General features: G+C 54.2%; 1 long non-coding RNA gene across 1 annotated transcript; it reads right to left on the bottom strand.

The window, feature by feature from the left end:
* Nucleotides 1-16,558: 16,558 nt before the first annotated feature.
* Nucleotides 16,559-21,368, bottom strand: LOC137307493 (uncharacterized). The gene is made up of 2 exons (XR_010959122.1): nt 21,253-21,368; nt 16,559-17,064 (listed from the first exon to the last, which is right to left on the bottom strand). It is a non-coding gene; the product is annotated as an uncharacterized lncRNA (long non-coding RNA).
* Between the last annotated feature and the right edge of the window lie 909 nt (nt 21,369-22,277).

Genomic DNA, 22,277 nt, shown 5'->3' with positions numbered 1-22,277 from the left:
AGACCCCCTGTCGATATTCACACACTCCCCGAGACCCCCTGTCAATATTCACACTCTCCCCGGGTCCCCCTGTCGATATTGACACACTCCCCGGGACCCCCTGTCGATATTCACACACTCCCCGAGACACCCTGTCGATATTGACACACTCCCCGGGACCCCCTGTCGATATTGACACACTCCCCGAGACCCCCTGTCGATATTGACAGACTCCCCGGGACACCCTGTCGATATTCACACACTCCACGGGTCCCCCTGTCGATATTGACACTCTCCCCGGGACCCCCTGTCGATATTCACACACTCCCCGGGACCCCCTGTAGATTTTGACACACTACCCGAGACCCCCTGTCGATATTGACACACTCCCAGAGACCCCCTGTCGATATTCACACACTCCCCGGGACCCCCTGTAGATTTTGACACACTCCCCGAGACCCCCTGTCGATATTCACACACTCCATGGGACCCCCTGTCGATATTGACACATTCCCAGAGACCCCCTGTTGATATTGACACACTCCCCGAGACCCCCTGTTGATATTGACACACTCTCCCAGAGACGCCCTGTCGATATTCACACACTCCCCGGGACCCCCTGTCGATATTGACACACTCCCCGGGACCCCCTGTCGATATTGACACACTCCCAGAGACCCCCTGTCGATATTGACACACTCCCAGAGACCCCCTGTCGATATTCACACATTCCCAGACACCCCCTGTCGATACTGACAAACTCCCCGAGAACCCCTGTCGATATTCACACTCTCCCTGGGTCTCCCCATCGATATTCACACATTCCCAGAGACCCCCCCGTCGATATTCACACATTCCCAGAGACCCCCTGTCGATATTCACACACTCCCAGAGACCCCCTATCGATATTCACACTCTCCCTGGGACTCCCCGTCGATATTCACACATTCCCAGAGACCCCCTGTCGATACTGACAAACTCCCCGAGACCCCCTGTCGATATTGACACACTCCCAGAGACCCCCTGTCGATATTGACACACTCCCAGAGACCCCCTGTCGATATTGACACACTCCCAGAGACCCCCTGTCGATATTGACACACTCCCAGAGACCCCCTGTCGATATTGACACACTCCCAGAGACCCCCTGTCGATATTGACACACTCCCAGAGACCCCCTGTCGATATTGACACACTCCCAGAGACCCCCTGTCGATATTCACACATTCCCAGACACCCCCTGTCGATACTGACACACTCCCCGAGACCCCCTGTCGATATTCACACTCTCCCTGGGACTCCCCATCGATATTCACACATTCCCAGAGACCCCCTGTGGATATTCACACACTCCCCGAGACCCCCTGTCGATATTCACACACTCCCCGGGACCCCCTGTCGATATTCACACACTCCCCGGGACCCCCTGTCGATATTGACACACTCCCAGAGACCCCCTGTCGATATTGACACACTCCCAGAGACCCCCTGTCGATATTGACACACTCTCCCCGAGACCCCCTGTCGATATTCACACACTCCCCGAGACCCCCTGTCAATATTCACACTCTCCCCGGGTCCCCCTGTCGATATTGACACACTCCCCGGGACCCCCTGTCGATATTCACACACTCCCCGAGACCCCCTGTCGATATTGACACACTCCCCGGGACCCCCTGTCGATATTGACACACTCCCCGAGACCCCCTGTCGATATTCACACACTCCCCGGGACACCCTGTCGATATTCACACACTCCACGGGTCCCCCTGTCGATATTGACACTCTCCCCGGGACCCCCTGTCGATATTCACACACTCCCCGGGACCCCCTGTAGATTTTGACACACTACCCGAGACCCCCTGTCGATATTGACACACTCCCAGAGACCCCCTGTCGATATTCACACACTCCCCGGGACCCCCTGTAGATTTTGACACACTCCCCGAGACCCCCTGTCGATATTCACACACTCCATGGGACCCCCTGTCGATATTGACACATTCCCAGAGACCCCCTGTTGATATTGACACACTCCCCGAGACCCCCTGTTGATATTGACACACTCTCCCAGAGACGCCCTGTCGATATTCACACACTCCCCGGGACCCCCTGTCGATATTGACACACTCCCCGGGACCCCCTGTCGATATTGACACACTCCCAGAGACCCCCTGTCGATATTGACACACTCCCAGAGACCCCCTGTCGATATTCACACATTCCCAGACACCCCCTGTCGATACTGACACACTCCCCGAGACCCCCTGTCGATATTCACACTCTCCCTGGGACTCCCCATCGATATTCACACATTCCCAGAGACCCCCCCGTCGATATTCACACATTCCCAGAGACCCCCTGTCGATATTCACACACTCCCAGAGACCCCCTATCGATATTCACACTCTCCCTGGGACTCCCCGTCGATATTCACACATTCCCAGAGACCCCCTGTCGATACTGACAAACTCCCCGAGACCCCCTGTCGATATTGACACACTCCCAGAGACCCCCTGTCGATATTGACACACTCCCAGAGACCCCCTGTCGATATTGACACACTCCCAGAGACCCCCTGTCGATATTGACACACTCCCAGAGACCCCCTGTCGATATTGACACACTCCCAGAGACCCCCTGTCGATATTGACACACTCCCAGAGACCCCCTGTCGATATTCACACACTCCCAGAGATCCCCTGTCGATATTCACACTCTCCCTGGGACCCCCCGTCGATATTCACACATTCCCAGAGACCCCCTGTCGATATTCACACACTCCCAGAGACCCCCTGTCGATATTGACACAATCCCTGGGACCCCCTGTCGATATTGACACACTCCCCGAGAACCCCTGTCGAGATTGACACACTCCCCGAGACCCCCCTGTCGATATTCACACACTTCCTGGGACCCCATGTCGATATTGACACACTCTCCCCGAGACCCCCTGTCGATATTCACACTCTCCCCGAGACCCCCTGTCGATATTGACACACTCTCCCCGAGACCCCCTGTCGATATTGACACACTCCACGGGACCCCCTGTCGATATTCACACACTCCCCGGGACCCCCTGTCGATATTCACACTCTCCCCAGGACCCCCTGTCGATATTCACACACTCCCAGAGACCCCCTGTCGATATTGACACACTCCCCGGGACCCCCTGTCGATATTGACACAGTCCCTGGGACCCCCTGTCGATATTGACACACTCCCCAGGACCCCCTGTCGATATTCACACACTCCCCGAGACCCCCTGTCGATATTGACACACTCCCCGAGACCCCCTGTCGATATTGACACACTCCCCGGGACCCCCTGTCGATATTGACACACTCCCAAAGACCCCATGTCGATATTGACACACTCCCCGGGACCCCCTGTCGATATTCACACACTCCCCGGGACCCCCTGTCGATATTGACACACTCCCCGGGACCCCCTGTCGATATTCACACACTCCCCGAGACCCCCTGTCGATATTGACACACTCCCCGAGACCCCCTGTTGATATTCACACACTCCCCGGGACCCCCTGTCGATATTGTCACACTCCACGAGACCCCCTGTCGATATTGACACACACCCAGATACCCCCTGTCGATATTGACACTCTCCCCGAGACCCCCTGTCGATATTGACACTCTCCCAGAGACCCCCTGTCGATATTGACACACTCTCCCAGAGACCCCCTGTCGATATTGACACTCTCCCCGAGATCCCCTGTCGATATTGACACACTTCCGGGACCCCCTGACGATATTGACACACTCCACGGGACCCCCTGTCGATATTCACACACTCCCCGAGACCCCCTGTCGATATTGACACACTCCCCGAGACCCCCTGTCGATATTGACACACTCCACGGGACCCCCTTTCGATATTGACACACTCCCCGAGACCCCCTGTCGATATTCACACACTCCCCGGGACACCCTGTCGATATTGACACACTCCCCGGGACCCCCTGTCGATATTCACACACTCCCCTGGACCCCCCTGTCGATATTGACACACTCCCCGGGACCCCCTGTCGATATTGACACACTCCCCGGGACCCCCTGTCGATATTGACACTCTCCCCGGGACCCCCTGTCGATATTCACACACTCCCAGAGACCCCCTGTCGATATTGACACACTCCCCGGGACCCCCTGTCGATATTGACACAGTCCCTGGGACCCCCTGTCGATATTGACACACTCCCTGGGACCCCCTGTCGATATTCACACACTCCCCAAGACCCCCTGTCGATATTCACACACTCCCTGGGACCCCCTGTCGATATTCACACACTCTCCCCGGGACCCCCTGTCGATATTGACAAACTCCCCGGGAGCCACTGTCGATATTGACACACTCCCAGAGACCCCCTGTCGATATTGACACACTCCCCGGGACCCCCTGTCGATATTCACACACTCCCCGGGACCCCCTGTCGATATTGACACACTCCCCGGGACCCCCTGTCGATATTCAAACTCTCCCCAAGACCCCCTGTCGATATTGACACACTCCCCGAGACCCCCTGTTGATATTCACACACTCCCCGGGACCCCCTGTCGATATTGACACACCCCCCGAGACCCCCTGTCGATATTGACACACTCCCAGGGACCCCCTGTCGATATTCACACACTCCCCGGGACCCCCTGTCGATATTGACACACTCCCCGAGACCCCCTGTCGATATTGACACACACCCAGATACCCCCTGTCGATATTGACACTCTCCCCGAGACCCCCTGTCGATATTGACACTCTCCCAGAGACCCCCTGTCGATATTGACACTCTCCCCGAGACCCCCTGTCGATATTGACACACTTCCCGGGACCCCCTGTCGATATTGACACACTCCACGGGACCCCCTGTCGATATTCACACACTCCCCGAGACCCCCTGTCGATATTGACACACTCCCCGAGACCCCCTGTCGATATTGACACACTCCACGGGACCCCCTGTCGATATTGACACACTCCCCGAGACCCCCTGTCGATATTCACACACTCCCCGGGACACCCTGTCGATATTGACACACTCCCCGGGACCCCCTGTCGATATTCACACACTCCCCGGGACCCCCCTGTCGATATTGACACACTCCCCGGGACCCCCTGTCGATATTGACACACTCCCCGGGACCCCCTGTCGATATTGACACTCTCCCCGGGACCCCCTGTCGATATTCACACACTCCCAGAGACCCCCTGTCGATATTGACACACTCCCCGGGACCCCCTGTCGATATTGACACAGTCCCTGGGACCCCCTGTCGATATTGACACACTCCCCGGGACCCCCTGTCGATATTCACACACTCCCCGAGACCCCCTGTCGATATTCACACACTCCCTGGGACCCCCTGTCGATATTCACACACTCTCCCCGGGACCCCCTGTCGATATTGACAAACTCCCCGGGAGCCACTGTCGATATTGACACACTCCCAGAGACCCCCTGTCGATATTGACACACTCCCCGGGACCCCCTGTCGATATTCACACACTCCCCGGGACCCCCTGTTGATATTCACACTCTCCCCGGGACCCCCTGTCGATATTGACACACTCCCCGAGACCCCCTGTCGATATTGACACACTCCCAGGGACCCCCTGTCGATATTCACACACTCCCCGAGACCCCCTGTCGATATTGACACACTCCCAGAGACCCCCTGTCGATATTCACACACTCCCCGGGACCCCCTGTCGATATTGACACACTCCCCGAGACCCCCTGTCGATATTGACACACTCCCTGGGACCCCCTGTCGATATTCACACACTCCCTGGGACCCCCTGTCGATATTGACACTCTCCCCGGGACCCCCTGTCGATATTGACACACTCCACGGGACCCCCTGTCGATATTGACACACTCCCCGAGACCCCCCTGTCGATATTGACACTCTCCCCGGGACCCCCCTGTCGAAATTGACACACTCCCTGGGACCCCCTGTCGATATTCACACTCTCCCCGAGACCCCCTTCGATATTGACACACTCCCCGGGACCCCCTGTCGATATTGACACACTCCCAGAGACCCCCTGTCGATATTGACACACTCCCCGAGACCCCCTGTCGATATTGACACACTCCCAGAGACCCCCTGTCGATATTGACACACTCTCCCCGAGACCCCCTGTCGATATTCACACACTCCCCGAGACCCCCTGTCAATATTCACACTCTCCCCGGGTCCCCCTGTCGATATTGACACACTCCCCGGGACCCCCTGTCGATATTCACACACTCCCCGAGACCCCCTGTCGATATTGACACACTCCCCGGGACCCCCTGTCGATATTGACACACTCCCCGAGACCCCCTGTCGATATTCACACACTCCCCGGGACACCCTGTCGATATTCACACACTCCACGGGTCCCCCTGTCGATATTGACACTCTCCCCGGGACCCCCTGTCGATATTCACACACTCCCCGGGACCCCCTGTAGATTTTGACACACTACCCGAGACCCCCTGTCGATATTGACACACTCCCAGAGACCCCCTGTCGATATTCACACACTCCCCGGGACCCCCTGTAGATTTTGACACACTCCCCGAGACCCCCTGTCGATATTCACACACTCCATGGGACCCCCTGTCGATATTGACACATTCCCAGAGACCCCCTGTTGATATTGACACACTCCCCGAGACCCCCTGTTGATATTGACACACTCTCCCAGAGACGCCCTGTCGATATTCACACACTCCCCGGGACCCCCTGTCGATATTGACACACTCCCCGGGACCCCCTGTCGATATTGACACACTCCCAGAGACCCCCTGTCGATATTGACACACTCCCAGAGACCCCCTGTCGATATTCACACATTCCCAGACACCCCCTGTCGATACTGACACACTCCCCGAGACCCCCTGTCGATATTCACACTCTCCCTGGGACTCCCCATCGATATTCACACATTCCCAGAGACCCCCCCGTCGATATTCACACATTCCCAGAGACCCCCTGTCGATATTCACACACTCCCAGAGACCCCCTATCGATATTCACACTCTCCCTGGGACTCTCCGTCGATATTCACACATTCCCAGAGACCCCCTGTCGATACTGACAAACTCCCCGAGACCCCCTGTCGATATTGACACACTCCCCGAGACCCCCTGTCGATATTCACACTCTCCCTGGGACCCCCCGTCGATATTCACACATTCCCAGAGACCCCCTGTCGATATTCACACACTCCCAGAGACCCCCTGTCGATATTGACACAATCCCTGGGACCCCCTGTCGATATTGACACACTCCCCGAGAACCCCTGTCGAGATTGACACACTCCCCGAGACCCCCCTGTCGATATTCACACACTTCCTGGGACCCCATGTCGATATTGACACACTCTCCCCGAGACCCCCTGTCGATATTCACACTCTCCCCGAGACCCCCTGTCGATATTGACACACTCTCCCCGAGACCCCCTGTCGATATTGACACACTCCACGGGACCCCCTGTCGATATTCACACACTCCCCGGGACCCCCTGTCGATATTCACACTCTCCCCAGGACCCCCTGTCGATATTCACACACTCCCAGAGACCCCCTGTCGATATTGACACACTCCCCGGGACCCCCTGTCGATATTGACACAGTCCCTGGGACCCCCTGTCGATATTGACACACTCCCCAGGACCCCCTGTCGATATTCACACACTCCCCGAGACCCCCTGTCGATATTGACACTCTCCCCGAGACCCCCTGTCGATATTGACACACTCCCCGGGACCCCCTGTCGATATTGACACACTCCCAAAGACCCCATGTCGATATTGACACACTCCCCGGGACCCCCTGTCGATATTCACACACTCCGCGGGACCCCCTGTCGATATTGACACACTCCCCGGGACCCCCTGTCGATATTCACACACTCCCCGAGACCCCCTGTCGATATTGACACACTCCCCGAGACCCCCTGTTGATATTCACACACTCCCCGGGACCCCCTGTCGATATTGTCACACTCCACGAGACCCCCTGTCGATATTGACACACACCCAGATACCCCCTGTCGATATTGACACTCTCCCCGAGACCCCCTGTCGATATTGACACTCTCCCAGAGACCCCCTGTCGATATTGACACACTCTCCCAGAGACCCCCTGTCGATATTGACACTCTCCCCGAGATCCCCTGTCGATATTGACACACTCCACGGGACCCCCTGTCGATATTCACACACTCCCCGAGACCCCCTGTCGATATTGACACACTCCCCGAGACCCCCTGTCGATATTGACACACTCCACGGGACCCCCTTTCGATATTGACACACTCCCCGAGACCACCTGTCGATATTCACACACTCCCCGGGACACCCTGTCGATATTGACACACTCCCCGGGACCCCCTGTCGATATTCACACACTCCCCTGGACCCCCCTGTCGATATTGACACACTCCCCGGGACCCCCTGTCGATATTGACACACTCCCCGGGACCCCCTGTCGATATTGACACTCTCCCCGGGACCCCCTGTCGATATTCACACACTCCCAGAGACCCCCTGTCGATATTGACACACTCCCCGGGACCCCCTGTCGATATTGACACAGTCCCTGGGACCCCCTGTCGATATTGACACACTCCCTGGGACCCCCTGTCGATATTCACACACTCCCCGAGACCCCCTGTCGATATTCACACACTCCCTGGGACCCCCTGTCGATATTCACACACTCTCCCCGGGACCCCCTGTCGATATTGACAAACTCCCCGGGAGCCACTGTCGATATTGACACACTCCCAGAGACCCCCTGTCGATATTGACACACTCCCCGGGACCCCCTGTCGATATTCACACACTCCCCGGGACCCCCTGTCGATATTGACACACTCCCCGGGACCCCCTGTCGATATTCAAACTCTCCCCAAGACCCCCTGTCGATATTGACACACTCCCCGAGACCCCCTGTTGATATTCACACACTCCCCGGGACCCCCTGTCGATATTGACACACCCCCCGAGACCCCCTGTCGATATTGACACACTCCCAGGGACCCCCTGTCGATATTCACACACTCCCCGGGACCCCCTGTCGATATTGACACACTCCCCGAGACCCCCTGTCGATATTGACACACACCCAGATTCCCCCTGTCGATATTGACACTCTCCCCGAGACCCCCTGTCGATATTGACACTCTCCCAGAGACCCCCTGTCGATATTGACACTCTCCCCGAGACCCCCTGTCGATATTGACACACTTCCCGGGACCCCCTGTCGATATTGACACACTCCACGGGACCCCCTGTCGATATTCACACACTCCCCGAGACCCCCTGTCGATATTGACACACTCCCCGAGACCCCCTGTCGATATTGACACACTCCACGGGACCCCCTGTCGATATTGACACACTCCCCGAGACCCCCTGTCGATATTCACACACTCCCCGGGACACCCTGTCGATATTGACACACTCCCCGGGACCCCCTGTCGATATTCACACACTCCCCGGGACCCCCCTGTCGATATTGACACACTCCCCGGGACCCCCTGTCGATATTGACACACTCCCCGGGACCCCCTGTCGATATTGACACTCTCCCCGGGACCCCCTGTCGATATTCACACACTCCGAGAGACCCCCTGTCGATATTGACACACTCCCCGGGACCCCCTGTCGATATTGACACAGTCCCTGGGACCCCCTGTCGATATTGACACACTCCCCGGGACCCCCTGTCGATATTCACACACTCCCCGAGACCCCCTGTCGATATTCACACACTCCCTGGGACCCCCTGTCGATATTCACACACTCTCCCCGGGACCCCCTGTCGATATTGACAAACTCCCCGGGAGCCACTGTCGATATTGACACACTCCCAGAGACCCCCTGTCGATATTGACACACTCCCCGGGACCCCCTGTCGATATTCACACACTCCCCGGGACCCCCTGTCGATATTGACACACTCCCCGGGACCCCCTGTCGATATTCAAACTCTCCCCAAGACCCCCTGTCGATATTGACACACTCCCCGAGACCCCCTGTTGATATTCACACTCTCCCCGGGACCCCCTGTCGATATTGACACACTCCCCGAGACCCCCTGTCGATATTGACACACTCCCAGGGACCCCCTGTCGATATTCACACACTCCCCGAGACCCCCTGTCGATATTGACACACTCCCAGAGACCCCCTGTCGATATTCACACACTCCCCGGGACCCCCTGTCGATATTGACACACTCCCCGAGACCCCCTGTCGATATTGACACACTCCCTGGGACCCCCTGTCGATATTCACACACTCCCTGGGACCCCCTGTCGATATTGACACTCTCCCCGGGACCCCCTGTCGATATTGACACACTCCACGGGACCCCCTGTCGATATTGACACACTCCCCGAGACCCCCCTGTCGATATTGACACTCTCCCCGGGACCCCCCTGTCGAAATTGACACACTCCCTGGGACCCCCTGTCGATATTCACACTCTCCCCGAGACCCCCTTCGATATTGACACACTCCCCGGGACCCCCTGTCGATATTGACACACTCCCAGAGACCCCCTGTCGATATTGACACACTCCCCGAGACCCCCTGTCGATATTGACACACTCCCAGAGACCCCCTGTCGATATTCACACTCTCCCCGAGACCCCCTGTCGATATTGACACACTCCCCGGGACCCCCTGTCGATATTCAAACTCTCCCCGAGACCCCCTGTCGATATTGACACACTCCCCGAGACCCCCTGTTGATATTCACACACTCCCCGGGACCCCCTGTCGATATTGACACACTCCCGGAGACCCCCTGTCGATATTGACACACTCCCAGTGACCCCCTGTCGATATTGACACACTCCCCGAGACCCCCTGTCGATATTGACACACTCCCCGGGACACCCTGTCGATATTCACACACTCCCTGGGACCCCCTGTCGATATTCACACACTCCCCGTGACCCCCTGTCGATATTGACACTCTCCCCGGGACCCCATGTCGATATTGACACACTCCCCGAGACCCCCCTGTCGATATTGACACTCTCCCCAGGACCCCCTGTCGATATTGACACACTCCACGGGACCCCCTGTCGATATTGACACACTCCCCGAGACCCCCCTGTCGATATTGACACTCTCCCCGGGACCCCCCTGTCGAAATTGACACACTCCCCGAGACCCCCTGTCGATATTGACACTCTCCCCGGGACCCCCCTGTGGATATTGACACACATCCCGGGACCCCCTGTCGATATTGACACTCTCCCCGGGACCCCCCTGTTGATATTAACACACTCCCCGAGACCCCCTGTCGATATTGACACACTCCCTGGGACCCCCTGTCAATATTCACACTCTCCCCGAGACCCCCTTCGATATTGACACACTCCCCGAGACCCCCTGTCGATATTGACACACTCCCTGGGACCCCCTGTCGATATTCACACTCTCCCCGAGACCCCCTTCGATATTCACACTCTCCCCGAGACCCCCTGTCGATATTGACACACTCCCAGAGACCCCCTGTCGATATTGACACACTCCCCGAGACCCCCTGTCGATATTCACACTCCCCGAGACCCCCCTGTCGATATTCACACACTCCCCGAGACCCCCCTGTCGATATTGACACACTCCCAGAGACCCCCTGTCGATATTCACACTCTCCCCGAGACCCCCTGTCGATATTGACACACTCCCTGGGACCCCCCTGTCGATATTGACACACTCCCCGAGACCCCCTGTCGATATTCACACACTCCCCGAGACCCCCTGTCGATATTCACACACTCCCTGGGACCCCCTGTCGATATTGACACACTCCCAGAGACCCCCTGTCGATATTGACACAGTCCCTGGGACCCCCTGTCGATATTGACACACTCCACGGGACCCCCTGTCGATATTGACACACTCCCTGGGACCCCCTATCGATATTCACACACTCCCAGAGACCCCCTGTCGATACTGACACAGTCCCTGGGACCCCCTGTCGATATTGACACACTCCCCGGGACCCCCTGTCGATATTGACACACTCCCCGGGACCCCCTGTCGATATTCACACACTCCCAGAGACCCCCTGTCGATATTGACACACTCCCCGGGACCCCCTGTCGATATTGACACAGTCCCTGGGACCCCCTGTCGATATTGACACACTCCCCGGGACCCCCTGTCGATATTCACACACTCCCCGGGACCCCCTGTCGATATTCACACACTCCCCGAGACCCCCTGTCGATATTGACACACTCCCCGGGACCCCCTGTCGATATTGACACACTCCCCGGGACCCCCTGTCGATATTGACACACTCCCCGAGACCCCCTGTCGATATTGACACACTCCCCGGGACCCCCTGTCGATATTGACACACTCCCCGGGACCCCCTGTCGATATTCACACACTCCCCGAGACCCCCTGTCGATATTGACACACTCCCCGGGACCCCCTGTCGATATTGACACACTCCCCGGGACCCCCTGTCGATATTCACACACTCCCCGAGACCCCCTGTCGATATTGACACACTCCCCGGGACCCCCTGTCGATATTGACACACTCCCCGAGACCCCCTGTCGATATTCACACACTCCCTGGGACCCCCTGTCGATATTAACACACTCCCCGAAACCCCCTGTCGATATTGACACACACTCCCCGAGACCCCCTGTGGATATTCACACACTCCCGGGACCCCCTGTTGATATTCACACTCTCCCCGGGACCCCCTGTGGATATTGACACTCTCCCCGGGACCCCCCTGTGGATATTCACACACTCCCCGAGACCCCCTGTCGATATTGATACACTCCCCGAGACCCCCTGTCGATATTCACACACTCCCCGAGACCCCCTGTCGATATTGACACTCTCCCCGAGACCCCCTGTCGATAGTCACACTCTCCCCGGGACCCCCTGTCGATATTCACACACTCCCAGAGACCCCCTGTCGATAGTCACACTCTCCCCGAGACCCCCTGTCGATAGTCACACTCTCCCCGAGACCCCCTGTCGATAGTCACACTCTCCCCGAGACCCCCTGTCGATAGTCACACTCTCCCCGGGACCCCCTGTCGATATTCACACACTCCCAGAGACCCCCTGTCGATAGTCACACTCTCCCCGAGACCCCCTGTCGATAGTCACACTCTCCCCGAGACCCCCTGTCGATAGTCACACTCTCCCCGGGACCCCCTGTCGATAGTGACACACTCCCCGAGACCCCCTGTCGATATTGACACACTCCCAGGGACCCCCTGTCGATATTCACACACTCCCCGGGACCCCCTGTCGATATTGACACACTCCCCGGGACCCCCTGTCGATATTCAAACTCTCCCCGGGACCCCCTGTCGATATTGACACACTCCCCGAGACCCCCTGTCGATATTGACACACTCCCAGGGACCCCCTGTCGATATTCACACACTCCCCGAGACCCCCTGTCGATATTGACACACTCCCAGAGACCCCCTGTCGATATTCACACACTCCCCGGGACCCCCTGTCGATATTGACACACTCCCCGAGACCCCCTGTCGATATTGACACACTCCCTGGGACCCCCTGTCGATATTCACACACTCCCTGGGACCCCCTGTCGATATTGACACTCTCCCCGGGACCCCCTGTCGATATTGACACACTCCACGGGACCCCCTGTCGATATTGACACACTCCCCGAGACCCCCCTGTCGATATTGACACTCTCCCCGGGACCCCCCTGTCGAAATTGACACACTCCCTGGGACCCCCTGTCGATATTCACACTCTCCCCGAGACCCCCTTCGATATTGACACACTCCCCGGGACCCCCTGTCGATATTGACACACTCCCAGAGACCCCCTGTCGATATTGACACACTCCCCGAGACCCCCTGTCGATATTGACACACTCCCAGAGACCCCCTGTCGATATTCACACTCTCCCCGAGACCCCCTGTCGATATTGACACACTCCCCGGGACCCCCTGTCGATATTCAAACTCTCCCCGAGACCCCCTGTCGATATTGACACACTCCCCGAGACCCCCTGTTGATATTCACACACTCCCCGGGACCCCCTGTCGATATTGACACACTCCCGGAGACCCCCTGTCGATATTGACACACTCCCAGTGACCCCCTGTCGATATTGACACACTCCCCGAGACCCCCTGTCGATATTGACACACTCCCCGGGACACCCTGTCGATATTCACACACTCCCTGGGACCCCCTGTCGATATTCACACACTCCCCGTGACCCCCTGTCGATATTGACACTCTCCCCGGGACCCCCTGTCGATATTGACACTCTCCCCGGGACCCCCCTGTGGATATTGACACACATCCCGGGACCCCCTGTCGATATTGACACTCTCCCCGGGACCCCCCTGTTGATATTAACACACTCCCCGAGACCCCCTGTCGATATTGACACACTCCCTGGGACCCCCTGTCAATATTCACACTCTCCCCGAGACCCCCTTCGATATTGACACACTCCCCGAGACCCCCTGTCGATATTGACACACTCCCTGGGACCCCCTGTCGATATTCACACTCTCCCCGAGACCCCCTTCGATATTCACACTCTCCCCGAGACCCCCTGTCGATATTGACACACTCCCAGAGACCCCCTGTCGATATTGACACACTCCCCGAGACCCCCTGTCGATATTCACACTCCCCGAGACCCCCCTGTCGATATTCACACACTCCCCGAGACCCCCCTGTCGATATTGACACACTCCCAGAGACCCCCTGTCGATATTCACACTCTCCCCGAGACCCCCTGTCGATATTGACACACTCCCTGGGACCCCCCTGTCGATATTGACACACTCCCCGAGACCCCCTGTCGATATTCACACACTCCCCGAGACCCCCTGTCGATATTCACACACTCCCTGGGACCCCCTGTCGATATTGACACACTCCCAGAGACCCCCTGTCGATATTGACACAGTCCCCGGGACCCCCTGTCGATATTGACACACTCCACGGGACCCCCTGTCGATATTGACACACTCCCTGGGACCCCCTATCGATATTCACACACTCCCGGAGACCCCCTGTCGATACTGACACAGTCCCTGGGACCCCCTGTCGATATTGACACACTCCCCGGGACCCCCTGTCGATATTGACACACTCCCCGGGACCCCCTGTCGATATTCACACACTCCCAGAGACCCCCTGTCGATATTGACACACTCCCCGGGACCCCCTGTCGATATTGACACAGTCCCTGGGACCCCCTGTCGATATTGACACACTCCCCGGGACCCCCTGTCGATATTCACACACTCCCCGGGACCCCCTGTCGATATTCACACACTCCCCGAGACCCCCTGTCGATATTGACACACTCCCCGGGACCCCCTGTCGATATTGACACACTCCCTGGGACCCCCTGTCGATATTGACACACTCCCCGAGACCCCCTGTCGATATTGACACACTCCCCGGGACCCCCTGTCGATATTGACACACTCCCCGGGACCCCCTGTCGATATTCACACACTCCCCGAGACCCCCTGTCGATATTGACACACTCCCCGGGACCCCCTGTCGATATTGACACACTCCCCGGGACCCCCTGTCGATATTGACACACTCCCCGAGACCCCCTGTCGATATTGACACACTCCCCGGGACCCCCTGTCGATATTGACACACTCCCCGAGACCCCCTGTCGATATTCACACACTCCCTGGGACCCCCTGTCGATATTAACACACTCCCCGAGACCCCCTGTCGATATTGACACACACTCCCCGAGACCCCCTGTGGATATTCACACACTCCCGGGACCCCCTGTGGATATTCACACTCTCCCCGGGACCCCCTGTGGATATTGACACTCTCCCCGGGACCCCCCTGTGGATATTCACACACTCCCCGAGACCCCCTGTCGATATTGATACACTCCCCGAGACCCCCTGTCGATATTCACACACTCCCCGAGACCCCCTGTCGATATTGACACTCTCCCCGAGACCCCCTGTCGATAGTCACACTCTCCCCGGGACCCCCTGTCGATATTCACACACTCCCAGAGACCCCCTGTCGATAGTCACACTCTCCCCGAGACCCCCTGTCGATAGTCACACTCTCCCCGAGACCCCCTGTCGATAGTCACACTCTCCCCGAGACCCCCTGTCGATAGTCACACTCTCCCCGGGACCCCCTGTCGATATTCACACACTCCCAGAGACCCCCTGTCGATAGTCACACTCTCCCCGAGACCCCCTGTCGATAGTCACACTCTCCCCGAGACCCCCTGTCGATAGTCACACTCTCCCCGTGACCCCCCTGTGGATATTGACACACTTCCCGGGACCCCCTGTCGATATTGACACTCTCCCCGAGACCCCCTGTCGATATTGACACACTCCCAGAGACCCCCTGTCGATATTGACACTCTCCCCAGGACCCCCTGTCGATATTGACACACTCCCCGAGACCCCCTGTTGATATTCACACTCTCCCCGAGACCCCCTGTCGATATTGACACTCTCCCCGAGACCCCCTGTTCTAATATCTGAAGATGTGATAATGACCCAATGTGGACTCTTTGTAGAAAATGTTTATTCTGAGAATTAAGCAACAACAACAATGTTGAAAAATACAGAGAGGACCCACGGCTAAAGACTGGGGAACTCGGGGAACTCGGGGACCTCCCAGAATCTCCTTGCAAACCCGAGACCCCAAGTTTAAATCCGATAGATTAAATACCCGGTCTGCGATGTTTCAGCTACGAACAGTCCGTGATCCTGAAAACTATTAACTGTATACAAATAGAAATTAGACCAAAAATGTGAAATTCATTCAAAAATTCATCCACGGGCTAATCAGAGGAAATCTGATGGTTTATTTTACACATTTATTTTTCAATTTGTCTTGAGGCTGAAGCCCCAGAGAGAAGGCCCTCTGACACAGGGTAACATATCCTGCCTCGCTCAAACTTTCAAAGTTTGGGCCACGGCTCATGGAGTCCCATAAAGTCTCCGCTTGTCTTTTGAAAATCCAGATGCAGACGATTCCTGTACGATTCCTGTGGGCGAGAAGCCGGATCTAGGGGAAAAAAATCAATAAGGAAAATGGTTAAAATCTATTAACTATGATTAAAATCTACCATTAAATATGGAAAGTCGTATCTCACACCAGGTACTCTGGACACCACTCTGATTCAGATACAAGACAATCTTTTTTTAAAAGAAGGAATCCTATCATTGACCTGGAGCCTGAAATTTACCTGCAGTTACAATTGCCAGTGGGCCGATGAATGGCAGATGGAGTTTAATTTAGATAAATGTGAGGTGATGCATTTTGGTAGATCGAATTGGGCCAGGACCTACTCCGTTAATGGTAGGGCGTTGGGGAGAGTTATAGAACAAAGAGATCTAGGAGTACAGGTTCATAGCTCCTTGAAAGTGGAGTCACAGGTGGATAGGGTGGTGAAGAAGGCATTCAGCATGCTTGGTTTCATTGGTCAGAACATTGAATGCAGGAGTTGGGATGTCTTGTTGAAGTTGTACAGGGCATTGGTGAGGCCACACTTGGAATACTGTGTACAGTTCTGGTCACCCTATTATAGAAAGGATATTATTAAACTAGAAAGAGTGCAGAAAAGATTTACTAGGATGCTACCGGGACTTGATGGTTTGACTTACAGGGAGAGGTTAGACAGACTGGGACTTTTTTCCCTGGAGAGTAGGAGGTTAAGGGGTGATCTTATAGAAGTCTATAAAATAATGAGGGGCATAGATAAGGTCGATAGTCAAAATCTTTTCCCAAAGGTAGGGGAGTCTATAACGAGGGGGCACAGATTTAAGGTGAGAGGGGAGAGATACAAAAGGGTCCAGAGGGGCAATTTTTTCACTCAAAGGGTGGTGAGTGTCTGGAACGAGCTGCCAGAGGCAGTAGTAGAGGCGGGTACAATTTTGTCTTTTAAAAAGCATTTGGACAGTTACATGGGTAAGATGGGTATAGAGGGATATGGGCCAAGTGCAGGCAATTGGGACTAGCTTAGTGGTATAAACTGGGCGACATGGACATGTTGGGCCGAAGGGCCTGTTTCCATGTTGTAACTTCTATGATTCTATGATTCTATGATTGCCCTCAACAATCTTAGCAGCAGCTCGGTCTGTCCATTTATTGGACCTCCCCACGGACAGACCTTGAGCAGGGGCCTCACACACACAGGCCAGGTTAACAGCCAAACATTAAAGACATAATTCATAATTCTCAACGAACATACATTCCCTTGAGGAATAAAAACTCCACGGGAAAAGTGATCCAACCGTGACTAACAGAGAAGTTAAGGATAGTATCAGATTAAAAGAAGACACTTACAGTGTGGCCAAAAAGAGTGGTAAGCCTGAGAATTGGGAGGGTTTTAGACATAAGCAAAGGATGACCAGGAAATTGACAAAGCGGGAGAAAATTGAATATGAAAATAAACTAGCAAAAAATATAAGGACGGATTGTAAGAGCTTCTACAAGTATGTAAAAAGGAAGAGAATAGCAAAAATAAACGTTGGTCCCTTAAAGGCAGAAACAGAAGAAATTATAATGGGGAATCAGGAAATGGCAGAGACGTTAAACAAATATTTTGTATCTGTCTTCACAGTAGAAGACACAAAAAACATACCAGAAATAGTGGGGAACCAAGGGGCTAATGAGAGTGAGGAAATTAATTAATTAGGTAATTAAGATTAGTGAAGAAAAAGTATTAGAGAAACTAATGGGACTAAAAGCCAATAAATCCTCTGGACCTGATGACCGACATCCCAGGGTTCTAAAAGAGGTGGCTGCAGAGATAGTGGGTGCATTGGTTGTGATTTTCCAGAATTCCCTAGATTCTGGAGCGGTCCCCGTGGATTGAAAGGTGGCAAATGTAACACTGCTATTCAAGAAAGGAGGGAGAGAGAAAACAGGGAACTACAGGCCAGTTAGTCTGACATCGGTCGTAGGGAAAATGCTGGAATCCATTATTAAGGAAGTGGTAACAGGGCACTTAGAAAATCATAATATGATGAGGCAGAGTCAACATGGTTTTATGAAAGAGAAATCGTGTTTGACAAATTTATTAGAGTTTTTTGAGGGTGTAACCAGCAGGGTGGATAAAGGGGAACCAGTGGATGTCGTATATTTGGATTTTCAAAAGGCATTCGATAAGGTGCCACATAAAAGATTGTTACACAAGGTAAGGGCTCATGGGATTGGGAGTAATATATTAGCATGGATAGAGGATTGGTTAACGGACAGAAAACAGAGAGTAGGGATAAACGGGTCATTTTCAGGTTGGCAGGCTGTAACGAGTGGGGTACCGCAAGGATCAGTGCTTGGGCCTCAGCTATTTACAATCTATATTAATGACTTAGATGAAGGGACCGAGTGTAATGTATCCAAGTTTGCTGACGATACAAAGCTTGGTGGGAAAGTAAGCTGTGAGGAGGACACAAAGAGTCTGGAAAGGGATATAGACAGGTTAAGTGAGTGGGCAAGAAGGTGGCAGATGGAGTATAATGTGGGGAAATGTGAGGTTATTCACTTTGGTAGGAAGAATAGAAAAACAATTTTTTTTAAATGGCGAGAGACTAAGAAACGTGGTGTTCAGAGAGATTTGGGTGTCCTCGTACATGAATCACAGAAAGTTAACATGCTGATACACCAAGCAATTAGGAAGGCAAATGGTATGTTGGCCTTTATTGCAAGGGGGTTGGAGTACAAGAGTAAGGAAGTCTTGCTGCAATTGTGCAGGGCTCTTGTGAGACCTCACCTGGAGTACTGTGTACAGTTTTGGTCTCCTTATCTAAGGAAGGATATACTTGCCTTACAGACACTGCAACGAAGGTTCATTAGATTGATTCCTGGGATGAGAGGGTTGTCCTTTGAGGAGAGGTTGAGTAGAATGGGCCGATACTCTCTGGAGTTTAGAAGAATGAGAGGTGATCTCAATGAAACGTATAAGATTCTGAGGGGGCTTGACAGGGTAGATGTTGAGAGGCCGTTTCCTCTGGCTGGAGAGTCTAGAACTAGGGGGCATAGTCTCAGGATAAGGGGTTGGCCATTTAAGACTGAGATGAGGAAAAATTTCTTCTCTCTGAGGGTTGTGAATCTTTGGAATTCTCTACCCCAGAGGGCTGTGGATGCTGAGTCGTTGAATATATTCAAGACTGAGAGCGATAGATTTTTGGACTCTAGAGGAATCAAGGGATATGGGGATCGGGCGGGAAAGTGGAGTTGAGGTCGAAGATCAGCCATGATCTGATTGAATGGCGGAGCAGGCTCGAGGGGCCGCACGGCCTACTCCTGCTCCTATTTCTTATGTTCTTATCGCAACTGTGCTCCTGAACACAGACTCCTATCAGTAAGAGTACAGGATGGTCACTGGTCAGAGTCACCTTTGACTCTCGGTATTTGTACAGATTCACACCGAGAGGATAAATCAGTGACAATGTCGGCTTGATAAATTATTTAAAAACTTGGAAACTAAGTTAGAAAAAGACGACTAAAACAGTTTAACTCCACCCACAGCAGCACAGGGGATCGCCTTCACTGATGTCACTCGACTAACGATCCAGTAGATCACGAGTTCAAATCTCACCAGGGCAGTTTGGGAATTTAAATTCAGTTTAAAAATCTATACCAGTAAAAGTGACCATGAAGCTGTCGGATTGTCGTAAAAACCCAACTGGTTCACGACTGTCCTTAAGAGCAGGAAACCTGCTGGTCTGGACTGGTTCTAGTCCCACACCAACATGGTTGACTCTGAAGCGGCCCAGAAGGCAGCTGCAAGAAGGCCCATCACCTTCTCAGGGGATGGGTAGTAAAGGCCGGCCTTGCCAGTGACGTCCACGTCCCGAGAATGAATAAAAAACCCACTTGAAGCGGAAGGAGTTCATGACTCTACGGAGCGGCCTCTGCGTGCAATAATTTAACATGTGATGAGTTACAGGGAGCAGTGCCCAGTAGCAGCACTTGCACAGTTACCCACTGCAGCAAGGTCAATCGATGCACGAGTATTCCTGACATAGGAACAGGAGGGAGGCCATTCAGCCCCTCGAGCCTGTTCCACCGTTCAATTAGATCATGGCTGATCTGTATCTTAACCCCATTTACCTGCCTCGGCTCCTTATCCCTTATCTCAGTGAGGGACGTCATTAACCTCTACAAAAACCAAAATGGTAGATGTTTTCTGAAATGTGGTGTGAAATCTAAAAGTTTATTTTGTTTTTCCAAGTTATGAATACTTACTCGTAACAATGGCTTCAAAATTACATTAATATCATTTCAAACACAGAAAACATGTGAGAGAATGTAGTTCCCAGGCAGTCACTGGGTGTTGGACCCCTCATCCTTCTCCTTAATCTGCAGCTGTGGAAAGAAAGCAGATTTTAAACACCGAGTCAGTCAGTGTCTGCGTCCACTGTCTGCGCCCGCTGTCTGCGCCAAGTGTCTGCGCCCACTGTCTGCGTCCACTGTCTGCGCCCAGTCAGACGTGTGGCACTGACACTGACTGTATTTCCCATGGACTGGGATTCCCTGCTAGATTCGGTGGCTATGCTCACAATCTTCTCTCCGACTGACCCTACAGTCAATCTCTCTCCTGCCTCTCAGATCCCCAAGAAACATTGTAAAAAAGCTGATTTTACCAAATCCTCTCACTTAAATAAAACAGAAACTGTTGTCAAGATTCTGTCGGCAGCAACGTTTCACGAAACAGAAAAGTTCTCCTCATCTCGGTTCTGAATGGCATTCCCCGTATCCTGAGACTGTGACCCCTGGTTCTGGACTCCCCAGCCTTCGGGAACATCCTCCCTGCATCTCGTCTGTCTCGTCCTGTTAGAATTTTACATGTTTCGATGAGATCATCTCTCATCAACTCTAGGGCATAGAGGGATATGGGCCAAGTGCAGACAATTGGGACTAGCTTAGTGGTATAAACTGGGCGACATGGACATGTTGGGCCGAAGGGCCTGTTTCCATGTTGTAAACTTCTATGATTCTATGATTTAGCCCCATTAATTTCACTCGCACTATTTTTTTACTAATACTGATTTCCTTCAGTTCCTCCCTCTCACTGGACCCTTGGTTCCCTAACATTTCCGGGAGGTTATTTGTGTCCTCCTTTGTGAAGACAGAACCAAAGTATGTGTTTAATTGTTCTGCCATTTCTTTGTTCCCCATTATAGCTTCCCCCATTTCTCACTGTAAGGGACCTACATTTGTCTTCACTAATATTTTTCTCTTGACATATTTATAGAAGCTTTTACAGTCAG

Source organism: Heptranchias perlo, unplaced genomic scaffold (genome assembly GCF_035084215.1).
Source record: "Heptranchias perlo isolate sHepPer1 unplaced genomic scaffold, sHepPer1.hap1 HAP1_SCAFFOLD_1012, whole genome shotgun sequence".
Lineage (NCBI taxonomy): Eukaryota > Metazoa > Chordata > Chondrichthyes > Hexanchiformes > Hexanchidae > Heptranchias > Heptranchias perlo.
Note: the sequence above shows the minus strand (reverse complement) of the source record. Positions and strands in the feature narration are given on the sequence as shown.